Genomic DNA, 13462 nt, shown 5'->3' on the forward strand with positions numbered 1-13462 from the left:
AATGCAAACTGTAAAGCATTTCTTAATGAAAGATGTTAGTAATATGAGAAAGTCCTCAGTCAAGGACAAGCTTCAAAAGGTGAAGATCCAATTAGTGTCGACCAACAGTAGGAATGGACCATACCAAGATAAAAAAAGAAAAACATTTGTGAGTTCTAACTAACCGTTGGGGATATAATTAATCGGGAATGGTGAAACCAGGTGTAAGTAACGGTAGGAATGGTTTTGTGCGTTATGCTACCATGGGTGAGTCTAGAAGAGCCATTTGGGGACTAGATGGAACCTGGCTGCTGGATTACAAAGTAGGCACTAATCTAGCTTGGTTTGGATTCGGAAACACAATTTGGAGAAAGTCTGATTTTCCCTTGAGTAGGGATAGGAGCAATTAGGATGGCTTTTTGTTGAGTTTTAAGTTGATTAGAATTCTAGATTTTATTTGATTAGATTTTTTTTTGTGTACAATATTGAGTAGTTGTATGATTTTAAATTTCTTGTTTTGGGAGGTTATTGAGAAAAGGTGTGCAAAGGAATCTTGGGTTGATTTAGGAACCATAGAAATCAATTTATTGTACTTTAATTTCTTAATAATAAAAAAAGGTTTCACTCTATGGACGTAGGTAAGAGGCTAAACTATGTAAATTTTTGTGTTTTTTTATTTGCTTGATTTTTTGGGGTTTTATTTTTATTGTTTCTTAGGTAATTTTCACAACAAACTAGTATCAGAGTTTTGGGTTCGATAAATTCAAGATTCAATAAGGATGTCGAAAATTACTAGTTCTACGAATTTTTCAATCGAGAAATTTGATGGGAATACTTGTTTTACGCATGTGGCAAAAAAGGATGAAAGATCTCCTTGTGCAGTAAGGTTTGATGCATCCTTTGCTAGAAAAGGAAGAAGAGTAACTAGATGACATGAATGATGTTGAATGGGCAAAGTTAGAGCAAATGTGTATAAGTACTATTCGGCTTTTCATTGGAGATAACGTGTTTAACCATGTTATTAATAAGGGTTTTGTTCCAAGGTTGTAGGTAAAGTTAAAGAAGATTTACTTGGCGAAAAGTCTTTTTAACAAGTTACAGCTTAGGCGAAAGTTGTATTGCTTAAAGATGGAGGAGAATGGAGACCTCATGAAGCATATGAATGAATTTGATGAGATTATTGATCCGTTGAAGAAGGTTGATGTGAAGGTGGAAGAAGAGGAAAAGGCACTATTGTTCTTACCATCGCTCCCAAACTCTTATGAGGTATTTGTGAAATCTTTGATATGTGGGATGGATACAATAACGTTAGAACGAGCACAAGCAACGTTAATATCTCATGAAGCCCAAAAGAAAAGTAAGAAAGGGGATAGAGATTCTACCGGCTTAGCATTGGTTACTAAAGTTCATAAGAAGAAGTTAACTGGCATGGGAACTAAGGGTGGCAAGTTTAGATTTGATAGTGTTAGATTTGATAGTGTTCAGTGCTTTCAATGCAAAAGGTATGAATATTTTAAAAGAGATTGTCTTACAAAACGGGATGAAAGTAATGAGAACGAAGGTGAATGTGCTTTTGTTACTGACGATGATGATTGTGATGTCCTTGCAATCTCTAAAAATATGAATGTAAATTCTGATAAGTATTTAAATTTTGCTTCTACCACTCACGTATGCTACCAAAAGGATTATTTTGATTTATTTCACGAAGGAGTGGTTGGGAATTTGACTTTGGGTGATAAGTCAATAGTGAAAGTCATTGTTTTTAGAGTGGTGAAAATCAAAATGTTTGATGGGGTTATGCGCTGCTGTGGCCTATTTCCTAGAGATGCGTAAGGATCTACTATCATTGAGCTTGTTAGACTCCAAAAGATATGGATATTCTACTTGTAATGGAGTGGTAAAAGTCGCACAAGGCAACATGGTCCTTATGAGGGAGAATTTGCATAATGATTTGTATCGTCTAGAATGTAAGGCTTCGAAAGGATGGGAACAATGCACAGGATATGGTAGCTACCAAAGTGAGATTTCATTTGCTGAGGAGGTGATGAAAAGTTTTCATAGTGTAGATGATGGTGAAAGGACGAAAAATCTTACCAATTGTGAATTTGAAGGGTCATCGAGGTCCCTTTTCGAAATCAATTAGTGCTATTGACTTAATGGCTACCATTTTGTGGAATTAAGTGTTGGACCATGCTTAATTCGGTATGTGTAGTCACGGTAATTTTGAAGGCCAATTGTTTGGAAAGTCTTGTACTTAGAGAGTTGTTCAAGGTGTTGGAAAGTAAGTGGATTTATGTCGGTTTAAAGAGTAAGTGGATTCAAGGTGTTGGAAAGTAAGGTTTAAAGAGTTTGAATTCAAGTCAAATGCGGAGATCTGTCAAGTTTTAGGTTGCCTAGAATTCTACATCTTATTTGACTAGGATTCTTGTTGGTGCGTAACATTGAGTAATTGTATGGTTTTAAACTTATTGTTCCATATTAAGTCCTAATCCCATTCTACTATGAATTTTTATATTATAAAAATGAATCTCTAGGCTTTAGAATTGTGAGTAGTGCTTTGAGAGATTTAGAGAGAGAACACCTTGTAACTCTGTTTTTTGCTCTAGGTGGAGCTAGAGTAGTTTGGGTGAGTGTTCTTAGAAGGTTATTCAGAGAAGGTGTGCAAGGGATCTTGGGTTGATTTGAGGAATCATACAGATCAATTTATTGTACTTTAATTTCTCAATAATAAGAGAACGGTTTCACTCTGTAGATATAGATAAGAGGTCAAACCACGTATATTCTTTAATTTTTGTATTTGCTTAATTTCTTTGAATTTTATCTTTATTGTTTCTTGAGTAATTTTCACAACACTTTTGATATACTGATATGCCCTTCTTTGGTCCATGGGTAGCTTTGCTCCTGTAAAGCTTTCATTTAGGACTTAGGACCTTTTGTGTGATCATGCCATTGTCTGTTTCAATGGCAGGTGTTTTTGATAATAGTACAGGTTTCTTTTGCTCAAACTAGATTTGCTATGTCATGAGTTTCTTACAACCTAAGTAAGAGACTTGAAATACCATTATGATTGTGCTAATAAATTCGCTTTTCAAAACAAAGAAAAAAAATTGAGCAGAATTGAGGGCTACAAGGGTGATAACAATGGTAGATCATATGCCCAGGTACTACAAGATACAAACAGAAAAGGGAAAATGCTAGTGCAGAATACGGTGATGGAGGAGATCAAAAGCAACAAGTTTTTTGAAGGATGCATTGAGGATGATAAGCTCAATGGCTGAGGTTGAGCAGAGTGGGAAAATGTGAAAGCCTCTCGAAGTCGAGGATGATTTTTGAACACATGGGGCGTGTGTTATATTTTGATATAAGGGAAATTGTCTTTCATGCTCTATGACTCTGTTTTTGAGTTGAGAAACAGGGATGAACATATGCTGCATGCATGCTTTTCATTCATTTCTTAACATTATATTACATCTGCATTAGGTAGATGTATCAGCAAAATTAAACAATTGTTCTAAGTATTAACATAAGTGTAAAACATGAGCTTAGAGAAGGCATGCACGACTCCAGGTAGAGGCGTTTGAAACAGCCAAAATATGCCCCAAGTCTGCAAGGTGTCGAGGTGAGCTACCAAGCGGGCTTCAGATCAGCAGTCTCACGCTAACATTGAAGTCAACACTCATCCTTAATGTTTGCATTGAAAACTCTTTAGTTCTTCTCGAAGAAGCTCGAATGTTTGCTTGGCCAGTGCCTTTGTCATGATATCTGGTAATTGTTCTTCTGAGCTGCAGTGTTGTTGAATATGGACCTTTCCATTCTTTTCAACGTCACTTAGTGCATGATTTCTTTTTTTTGAAAAGCAAATTTATTAGCACTTGGACCTTTATGCCAACCGAAGTCTTTGTGCTTAAAAACTTCTTTTGGCATATAATAACTGCCTTGTGCAAGATCAAAAACTTCACATTTACAAAACAATCCACGACTTCAAATTCCGTGGTGGCATCTCAAACCTAAGCAAAGCTAGACACTAAGAAAAAGCTCTCTACCTTTATCCCATGAAACCCTGTAAAATACACAAAAAGAGAGCTTACCATACTACTCCCGTGAAGCAAAGGGGCCAACTTACATAAAAAAGGACTAGTCTCTTTGCTTACAAATCTAAAAAACTTGCTCAAAATTGCAAGTCTCAAAAGGAAAAAACCAAACAGACACAAGTAACATAACATAACCTAATATTCCACCTTGAATGTCACTGGCATCCCCGCAAACTCGTGTCATCCTTCCAGTTCAGCCAATGAAAAATCTCCCATGCTCCAAAACCGGATACATAGGGCCCTTAGCTCATTTTCAACCTCGAACCCCTTAACCCACATGAAGCCAAAATGAAAAACCCAAAAAAAGCATTGATGAAAACCAGCATCAGGTCTCACGTAATCAGCATCAAACTCCCCAATGTTGCCATCACAAAAGAAAGAGCAAACAAAAATGCAAAAGCACAACAAAAAGCAGCGAAGGAAGGCAAAAAACAACATGAAGGATCCTCTTCCTTCGAGGGATCCCTGATCAGAGTCCGAACTAGAGGTCCCCAACATTGGATGACGTGCCAAAGCGAATGAGATTCACCATATAAAGTAGACACAACCATCCCTCACTCACTAAAAATCCCTTCAAACAAATCCTTCCAAAAAGACCAATAGATCACACAAACCACAAACCCACCACAGATCACAAAGTGAAACCTTTACGAAAGCAGAGCATTTCAAACCTAAATCTTCCTACTCCCTCATAAACCAAGGCATCACCAACCACCCACCAAAACAAGGGAAGTGAATGAGCCATGCAAGCTCCCTCCCCACAAACCTTCCCCCATCCCACACAATCAGCAGCCAACATCAGGAATGCAAGAACAAAATAGCCCCCCAACCTACAGAAACACACTCCTGAAAAGTCAAAACTGTAAAGTACCAAAGAAAAGACAAAAAAGATAATAAAACCCCCCGTCCCTCCCCATTGTCACGCAGATTCACTAAAGTCCATTGTTCACTGTTTTCCTTCATTTCCATTTTCTCTTTTTCTATTCTTCTTTTTGTTTTTTGTTATTCTTCTCTTTTTTCCTTTTTTTGTCTTCTCTTTTCCTTATAAATGTTTTTTTAACTACAATCAGAAATAGATAAGACCATTGCACCCTAATCCTGTCAACGAGAAGTGAAGGTTTTTAACTACAAATGTTTTTGTTCACTTAGTGCATGGTCTTTAACCCTGATGTGCTCATAGAAGAGAAGGATTTTTGCAATTGCAATAGCAGATTTTTGATGAACTGTAAGATCTTGGCTAATTTTCCTCACTCAAATGACCTGTCTCTTGCTTTCGAGAATTCTAAGAGAAAGGGTCATTGTCGAGAGCGAAAACATATCTTATTATGTATTTTAAAAATAAAATTTATATTTAAGGTTTTCTTTTATTAACTTGCAAGTTTCTTATTATATGTATTTTACTTTAATAAGAAAATATGAATTTTCATTAGGTTGGATCTAAGATCAATGAGATAGATATATGTCTAGCAAACAGTGCTACTATGTACATTATATTTAAAATAAGAAATATTTTTTCTATTTGACAATGGAAGAAATCAATGTCAATACAATATTCAGTAGAACAATATTAATTAAAGATTATAGAACAGTCAATATTTTATTACTCGAGAAAACAAAGTTTATTGATAAAGGATACTTTATTTTCTACTAAATCTCAAAAAAAAATTATTAAGTTTAAAGATATTTGTTTGAATGATATTATATTGAAATAGACGTTGATGATATTTTTGTGTATAATGTACCGTTAAATATTATGAAAGAAATGAGGATCTTGAATCTATATCTGTTGAAAAATGTAGACATAAAAATGATTTGCTAATGTGAAAGGATGCAATCAAGACAACATTGAATACACTTGCAAAACGTGGAGTTTTTGAATATGTAATCCATACACCAAATAGTGTAAAATCGGTGGAATAAAAATGAATATTTGTGCGAAAATACAATGAGATAACATGTATTGGTGTACAATTTAACTGCCAAAGATATATACTTTTTTTTTATATATAGAAAACTTGTTTGTTAAATACAATTACAAAGATAAATATGTAAATGTCGATTATCAATGGAATTTTCCTCGACTAATACAATCCGGACAACTGAACATTCCCTGAGATGGAAGCAGTGACAATGAAGTTCTATAGAAATGAGGTTGAAGGATTACCATTGGAGAATCAAAATTCAATCTGCCTTGAGATGCAGTTACCTTTCATTATTTTATCTTTTTTTATTACTTTTCAATATGTATTTAATAATAGATTTTATATATGAGAATAGTAGAATCTCTCTTGGATGACAAGACTTTTTAACATAGGTGCAAGCAAAGGCAGCCATCACCAAAACATGCTCCTTTTACGTATATGCTCTCTCCATGTGTCTGCTTGCACAACTTCAAGCAGTTATCATTTTTGCAACCTGCTAATTTTATAGTCGAAGCGCATGTTTTACCTGGGAGGCCCATTGCCGTCACCTCTTTTCCTGTATGCATTAAACCAAGTTAGTATATATTAATCCAATACATTTCTAAAAACAATAACACTAAATGTAAGGAATGTACATTTTAAAAAATAATATTAACATACAATATGCAATGCAACTAGAAGCTCTATAAAAAATAATATTTGCTTTAATTGAGTTAAAATGAATTATAAAGTATGGTGATGGAATTTACCAGCAGCAAAAAGAAGAAGCAATAACATGAAAATGGTAGAGACTTGGATGTTCTTCATGACTTTTTGCCTAAGCCAATAGGAAGATCATGCAAGTTCTGGAAATTTTAATTAAGGGGTTTTCTAAATGATTTCATTATGCCAAAGGTTAAATATAATATAAGCATCAAGAATACCAACATTCCCGTCCTTACCGGACAAACCTCGTCATCCGTCTAAGTCGGACCCACAGCCACTCTATTTATGGTTAATTAACTAAGTTTAGTAGCCCGTAAGGTAAGGTCTCAGTTTAATGACAAACCGGAGGTCTCGGAATAAGATAACATTCGCGCTCTTATTGTCCATTACCAATTTGTGAAATAAATTTTAAGTTTTTTGAAAGGTGGAATAAATTTAGGTAAAATACAAAAAAATCCTCTCAATACGCTTTTAAAGTGCATTTTGATCTCTCCTGTTTTAAAATGCATTGTTGACCCCCTCCTCTTCTTTCGAAATACACTGTTGACCCCTTGTTTTTTTCATTACCATTAATCAACTATTATTTACAAATATAAAAAAAAAATCTTAATTACCCCCAAACAATTTAAAAATAAAAAATATCATAATGTATTTTAATTAAATAATCATAAAAATATTTTTTATTTAACGTTTTATCAACAAAAAAAATATGAAAAAAAGGAAAAATTAAATTATTTAGGATTCTTTTATTAACATTTTAAAAATTCATAATTTTGAAGTGAAAAAAAAATCTAAAAAAATTAAATGATAATATTTTAATTAAACTAGATATAGTTTTTCAATGACAAGTTTTTTTAGCCTCGATGCTTAATTTGCAACGGTTATAAATAATTAATTCTAATAAAATTCTTTCATTTATTTATTGTCCTTACTTTTCTTCTCATTGGATGAAGACAATAATAACAAGTTTGGAAATTAAGCCATCGTTCCTTCAATTTACACAACTGATCAGAGGGCTGACAAAACACACAGTACATCTCAATTTTATTCAACTTTGATAGGATTTCAGCATTATTGAGTTTTGGTAATGGACACAGACCAAAATCAAAGCCGAAATAACAAAAAACGTATTTAATTCCTTTCTTATAGGTAAGAAAGGAAACAAGCAGCATAATCATATATATGTGTATAGCTGATATCACGGATAATATTTCCTGAATCAAATTCCTCTGTCAACAACCAATCAAATCTTGCTCATTGCTTGTGTACATAGCAGCAGTTAGGAATGTTATCAATACCTCTTTATATCTTTGCTGTCTTGTTGATGTACATTTGAACAAAGCCATAATATCAAGAAATTAATGGAGTGAAAAATGATATTTTTCACTTAACAAAGGAGTTGGAGGATGCTGGTGTAAAGAAGAATCTAGAAGAAGTGAAGAAAAAAAATAATCACGTGCTAGCCGCTAGGCATATGAGCAATTTTTTTTGTTCTTATTGTGAATAGTAGTAGCACAGCCAAGCACGTTGTACATTTTGTCTTTCACTTCTTTGTACATAAACTAACGATGGTGGAGAAATGAATGAATAAGAAATTCCCATTTCGTCAATCCACTTTCAAAAAATACCTAAAAAATCTTGAATTATTATAAAAATGTAAATAAATCTTATGATTAATAATTGACTTAGTTAAAATATGATTTGTTATTTTATATCAAGTAACATTGACGTGGCATGCTGAAATATCATAATTGATACTAATATGACATACTAACATATCATAATTGATAATATCTCAAAATGATAAAAAATTGTTTTTATTTTGAGACAAAAGGAAAACAATAAAAGGTGCTTTTATTTCATTTCTTCCCTTTTCTTCAAAAAAGAAAAAAAAAACAATGAGAATGAAGTTCTATAGAAATAAGGTTGAAGGATTACGACTGGAGAATCAAAATTCAATCTGCCTTGAGATCCAGCTACCTTTCATTATTTTATCTTTTTTTATAACTTTCAATATATATTTAATAATAGATTTTATATATGAGATGTATGAGAATAGTAGAATCTCTCTCGGATGACAAGACTTTTAACATAGGTGCGAGCAAAGGCAACCATCACCAAAACATGCTCCTTTTACGTAGATGTTATCTCCATATGTCTGCTTGCACAACTTCAAGCAGTAATCATTTTTGCAACCTGCTAATTTTATAGTATCAGCGCATGTTTTGCCTGGTGGATTCTTTGCCATTACCTCTTTGCCTGTACATTTGCATTAAACCAGGTTAATATTAGTCCAATACATTTCTAAAAACAACAACACTAAATGTAAAGAATGTACATTTTAAAAAATAATACACAATATGCAATACAACTAGAAGCTAAACAAAAAATAATATTTGCTTTGATTGAGTTAAAATGAATTATAAAGTATGGTGATGGAATGTACCAGCAGCATAAAGAAGAAGCAGTAACATGAAAATGGCTGAGACCTGGATGTTCTTCATGACTTTTTCTTTTTCCTCTTTTTTTTTTTTTTTTGCTTTTGTAAACAGAGAGTTCTGGATATTTATAATGGGTTGAGGGCAAAATTTGGAAAGAAAAGCTAGTAATGTAGGTACGTGTTTGTTTTTTGGCTACTTCACAGGAAAACGATTGAATATCACAATTAATGCCAATAAAAGCAAAAATGTAATTCAGGAAAGGAGAAAAATGCTTCTCTTATTAATTTCTTATAGGTAAGAAAGGAAACAAGCAGCATAATCATATATGTGTGTATAGCTGATATCAAGGATAATAATTCCTAAATCAAATTCATCTGTCAACAACCAATAAAATCTTGCTCATTGCTTGTGTACATAGCAGCAGTTTAGGAATATTATCAATACCTCTTTATATCTTTGCTGTCCTATCGATGTACATTTAAACAAATACGTTAAGCTGTAACTGTACCAGCTTTAAAGATATTAAGAAATACGATTACCAATTAAATTTTGTGTATAAGATGTGATTTTTTCATTTGATTTTGATATAAATTATTCAAAATAGTTCTTAAATTATTTTAAAAAATTCAAATAAGTTCTTATTCTTTAATTACGTTCAATTAAATCTATATATTTTTATTTTGAATCCAAATAGCTCTTATAATTAATGATTGACTAATTATCATTAGACAAAATACCGCTTTTTATTTTACATCTATATGACACTGACATGACATTTATATAGAAGATGAAAAGTGTCAAATAATCATATTACCAAATTAAATTAACACATCACGTCATTATCATTTATAATATACAAGCATATATAGTTTTAAGTATTTATAAATTAGTTAGATATAAAGTTAGGGATTATATTTGATGCGTTGACCATGTATAGTTTCTATATACTGTCAGGTCATAAGATAGTGCCACTTCATCAAAAAATAAATTTAAAACTTTTAGAGACTTGAAAATTAATATAACCAATTTTCTTTTAAAAAAATTCAAATAAGTTTTTTATCTCTCTCTAGTTCCCTCTCACCCAATCTCCCCTTCGTCTTCTCCCATTTTTCATCCATTATAAGCAGAAAATGTTATGCTTAATACTTCTATAATAAAAATAATTTTTTTATGGAAAATTTCAAATGAAGTTTAATATTATTTTGTATGATGAACAAACTTCATTTAATTACCTTAGAAAATAATAAAATTATTTAAATCATATAGTCTTCCTTAGCAAACCAATGTCGCCCAGAAGGCGATGTGTTTGCTAAAATAGTTTGCCAATAAGGAAACTTGGGTAGAAGCCGTTATTATTTTGTTGTTTAGTGTCTGTGCTTTAGTGAAGCTGTGATTTGTTGCTGTTGGACTAGTATTGATTTTTTTAATAAAAAAATTAGGAAAAATTCATTTCATCAACGAACTTTATAAACTATCCACTTGTGGTAGTGGAACACTACATCAGAGAACTTGGCAAACAAACTTGCCCACTCCAAGTGTAGCGTGTAAGCAATTTGAAAAGAAACTTTCTCATCAGGTTTTATATGGGATCATACTCCAAAAAATTCATGAATCAAATTAAACCAATCGCCCACAGAACCCACACAAAAAAAAATCAGTTGCACTGGTTTTGATTAATTGCTGCACATATCTGGTTTTGGGTGAGAGAGATCTATTGTAAGGAGAGAAGAATAAGAGGAGATTGGATGAGAAGGAGATGGGGGAGAGAGAAAGTATTTGTTTGTTTTTTAAGAGAAATCTTAATTTTAGCTCTTGACCGTAGCATGATTTTAGAGATTACATGACTCAAGGAAATTCCCTGATTCTTGCTCTTGATTCTAGCATGACTTATTTCCTGATTCTTGCTATTGACTGTAGCATGATTTTAGGAATTAGATGATTCTAGGTCCTGTAAATACTAGTTTTCCTTTTTCTACTTTTCCCTGTAGGAGCCGGTCAACCTTATTCTTGTATAAATATAGTATACAATTGCATCAATAAAAATTATCCGACAAGAGACAATTAATCTTTTTATGGTACCAGGGTAGGTCATAGTCACGTAGAAATTCAATTATCAAAACAGGTCAGAGACAAGGACAAGGCAAGTCAGGAAAGTGAAGAATTGGTAGCGGGTGCTAGTGCATCACAAAGCAAGCAGTTGACACCAATTTCCCATACTACTTGCATCCCTCCAATCATCCTGGTCGTATGTTTATGGCTCATCCTTTGAGTGAGAATGGTGAAAATTAATGTTACTTGGAAAAAGAATTTTCTGAACACGCTCCAATAAAAAAAAAAGCAAGCTTTGTAGATGGATCAATCAAAACGTTGGACATTTCATCTCCAGATTTTCAATTGTGGGCTCATGCAATGCAACAGTGCAATCATGGCTTGCAAATGCGTATAAGATGTGATATTTTGTGTATAAGATGTGACTTTTTTTTAATTTAATTTTAGCATAATGTACTCTAAAATGCTCTTAAATTGTTTAAGAATTTATTACATTCAATCAGGTTTATATATTTTTATTTTGAGTCGAATAAGCCTTCATGATTAATGATTAACTAATTATCATTAGTCAAAATGTTACTTTTATTTTACATTCATATGGCACTAACATAATATTGATATAGAAGATGAAAAATGTCACATGTTTATATTATCATGTCGAATTAACATATCACATTATGATCAATTATAATATATTAACATGATTTGTCAATGTCACATGATATAAAACGACAAATGATATTTTGACTAAGTCAATCATTAATTGTAAGGGCTTATTTGACTTAAAATATAAATATAAAGATTTGATTAAACGTAATAAAAAAATTATAAAAATTTAATTGAATTTTTTTGATGTTATGTTTTTAATTTTTTAGATATTATGTTTTTAATTTTTTTATATATTGATGTTATTAATTTGATTGTGTTATGAATATATGTTAATATCCAATGTATTTGTTCATATCCAATGAACCTCCTCATATGCAATGTACATATTTATATAAGAACATCCTTATCTTCCAAATCCATTCAGTACATATACATTCATATCTACTAAGTTCATAGTCTCTATTTATATAAATTCATTCCACCTCCATCTATTTAAGATTATAAATAAAGGCATTATAGTTGATGGTATACAGACTTGATGTAAGTATATAAAAAGAGGTAGTATAATGGTACACACTTGAAAAACAAAGAAAATAGAAGATTTTTTTACTACTTCTCTCTAATATTTTTCTTTCAAAGTTATATTTTATAATACATTATCATCACGAAGCTCTAATCTCTTGAGTTTTGGTATTATTTTGTTTTATTATCTTCAAGTTTCAAAAAGATTTCAATGGTTGATCTTTGATTTCTAGTTTTAGCAAATCAGGTAAAAGTTGGTATTATTTTATCTATAAATCTCACAAGATTCCAATGGTTGTTGGTTTTTAATTTTTTAGTTGTAGTAAATCAGGTAAGTGACTTGATATCTCTTCATTGTTTTCATCCTTAAAAGTTAGCTTAAATGTGAATTTGCTATCATGTAATATATATTTATCGCTTCATTGGAAAGTGAATTTGCTATTATATAGTTATTAATGAAAAATAAAAAATTCGTCCATTTCTTGAAATGGATATGACAAACGAGTTATTAATAAAAAATATAAATTCATTCATTCTTTGAAGTGAATGCAACAGTATTTAATAATTATGGTCATGGACATGAAAGTCGTCACCATAATTATTTACATTATCACTATTCTAATTGTAAAATATATCTTACCCACTAAAAGTGGATAAATAATTTTTCTCACTAGAAATGGATGAAAATTTCTCTAACTCACCAAAAGTTGATAAATAGTTTTAACCCACCAAGGGATGGATGATAGTTTTAACCTACTAAGGAGTAGATGAATACTAAAAAGATACAATAAAAGAAAAAAGTGGACAAAATATAAGAAATATAGAAAATGTATTGTCATCGATCTTCTTGTTGTACTTCTTGAATATTATCAAGTATCACTAAAAGCTTAAGCATCTTATGATGATTTTAACCATAGCCAAGTTGATATAACACATCAAGACATTGTTGATTTTCTTATCCACATTGAAAGAAGAACTGATCATTTGATTAGTAATGAAAATATTCAAAAATGAAATTTCTTAATAGTAGTTGATATATTTTAGTATAACTATGTTATGAAATTGCTTTTATATGTTCTCGTTGTATTTAAATGATATGTTCTTATTATGTATTTTAATTTTATATTGAATGTTTTTTTATGTT

At 31.6% G+C, this 13462-nt stretch overlaps 2 long non-coding RNA genes across 2 annotated transcripts; both read right to left on the reverse strand.

Annotated features, from left to right (window-relative positions):
• Positions 1 to 6016: 6016 nt before the first annotated feature.
• On the reverse strand, positions 6017 to 6874 carry LOC18599607. The gene is made up of 2 exons (XR_001930017.1): positions 6742 to 6874; positions 6017 to 6548 (listed from the first exon to the last, which is right to left on the reverse strand). It is a non-coding gene; the product is annotated as an uncharacterized LOC18599607 (long non-coding RNA).
• Positions 6875 to 8610: 1736 nt separating this feature from the next.
• LOC18599605 lies at positions 8611 to 9236 on the reverse strand. The gene is made up of 2 exons (XR_001930018.1): positions 9144 to 9236; positions 8611 to 8956 (listed from the first exon to the last, which is right to left on the reverse strand). It is a non-coding gene; the product is annotated as an uncharacterized LOC18599605 (long non-coding RNA).
• Between the last annotated feature and the right edge of the window lie 4226 nt (positions 9237 to 13462).

This window comes from Theobroma cacao, unplaced genomic scaffold (assembly GCF_000208745.1).
Source record: "Theobroma cacao cultivar B97-61/B2 unplaced genomic scaffold, Criollo_cocoa_genome_V2, whole genome shotgun sequence".
Lineage (NCBI taxonomy): Eukaryota > Viridiplantae > Streptophyta > Magnoliopsida > Malvales > Malvaceae > Theobroma > Theobroma cacao.